Below are 1,919 nucleotides of genomic sequence, written 5' to 3'. Positions count from 1 at the left end.
GCTGTGAAGAAAACCAATTCTAACCTGGGAAATCGATTGGAAATGTGGGAAAGTCAGACGGTAGGAAACCACTGACCAAAGGCACTTAAATTGGGTTAGAAATGGAATTTCAGACTACAAAATGCTTGAAGATTTGGAGGAACTAAGCAATCGTGATTCTGGTGATTCTGCTGGGGAGAAGTGTTAAACTTCCTGGCTACGGAAGGGTAGCGTATCCTGAGGGAAATTATAATTAAAGCACAACAGATTGTAGTTTTCTTTTTCAGAGAAATTGTAAAGAGCAAGATGAATTCAGTGCAGCCTCCCAAAGGACTGTTCAAAGATCTCCAGGTAAAGAAAAATCTGTTCTGGAAACAGGGGAAAAAGAAGAAAATGGAATAAAATAAGAGTCTGCTGCATCAGTTAAGAATTTTAGAGAAAAAGATAAAAGCAGCAGGAAAGTAAAATGATTTCAAGCTCACAAGAGCAGCCAGAGATTAAAAGGGGTATACAGGTAATGGGAAGTCTTTGTTATTATATCATAGAGAGATCAGAAACAAAATGGATTGCCTAATACATTGAAGTAAGTACAATTAAAATGACTATTAACTCTGCCTTTTCATGTCTATATTTAACAGTAATAATGCATTTCTTTTCTAAGAGCTATTTGGGCATGTTGGAAATAATGGAAACTGAGCAAAAAGTGAACAGCCAGAAGCTAGTCATTAAATGAGGAAAGAATTACATTAGGGAATAGAAACTTCTGGTTTGGACTCTTATGTCCTTTTTATTTAATGCTCTAAGTTTTGCCTCCATAGATCAAATTTAGATCTGTTTCTAGGAAGATAAGCATTGTGAGGAAATATCAGTAAAATCAGTTATATCTGTGCTTTAAATCATAGTATTTAAATACAGTTATGTTATAGGGTAAGTTTTTAAATTTTTGTTATGAAACAGACACATAAAAGAAAACAATTGAAATTTCAACTTGAAGGAATAATCATTGGCTGTCTGGCTATCTTCAAAGGATGGCAAGAAATATTTTTCTCAAGTTGACACCCACAAATTGCTATACTTAAGACAGAGAACATTACATTAGACACATTTTTATCTTATATGTTTTGAAATAGCTCAAGGCAAGATGATAGAAAAGATAAAATTGCAGCTGTTTTTACATTAGTTGATTTTTGCATTTGTACCATTTGAAAGTAGTTTTCCATTAACTTCTCTAAACACGCTCTTTATCTAACTCAGATGTACATGTTATATTTATGATAGATTTTAGTTGACCTGGACATTTAATAGAACAAGTTATTAGGAAGGTCTAATGTACTTAATTCCCATAAAGTAATGCTTTATATATTAATATGGAGGAAAATATGTCCATATTCAGATAACCCCTGATATGAAGCTTCTGGATAATAAGTTACAGAGTTAGAACTTATAATCTCATATATCTTGTTCTAGATTCTGAGTTTAAATCATTAACCTTAATTGGTAATATCTTGTACTGAACTGGTATGAAGTTAATAGAAAGTGAATGAGACACTTTCTATTATATAGGATAAGGGAGACATATCTGGTATATCCTTTATTCTAAATGATTTGCATGTATAGGACTAATAACTGTACAAATAGGATTGGTTCTATGTCCCCCACATTATACAATCTTATGCTCAGATTAAGAGCTAATTGTTGACACGGATGAGAGTGTGCACTACAGAAGCTAACAGCTTCTGGGACAGGCAAGAGCCACAGAGCTTCTGAGTCAGCCCCCTTTTTGGACTCCAGACATCCAGCCACCTTCCTGGCCAGAGGACAGGTGTCTGCCCGGCCCGGGAGAGCTTTGCCTCAGCATCAGCAGGAGACATCTTGGACCTGGGACTCCTCCAAAAGTAGTCTGCACAGGTGAGAGTGTGCACTACAGAAGCTAACAGCTT

The 1,919-nt window shown here is 35.4% G+C and overlaps 1 pseudogene; it reads left to right on the top strand.

The window, feature by feature from the left end:
• The first annotated feature begins 285 nt into the window (after positions 1-285).
• LOC110287136 overlaps positions 286-1,919 on the top strand; it is a 44,650-nt pseudogene continuing 43,016 nt past the window's right edge.

This window comes from Mus caroli, chromosome X (assembly GCF_900094665.2).
Source record: "Mus caroli chromosome X, CAROLI_EIJ_v1.1, whole genome shotgun sequence".
Classification (NCBI taxonomy): domain Eukaryota; kingdom Metazoa; phylum Chordata; class Mammalia; order Rodentia; family Muridae; genus Mus; species Mus caroli.
Note: the sequence above shows the minus strand (reverse complement) of the source record. Positions and strands in the feature narration are given on the sequence as shown.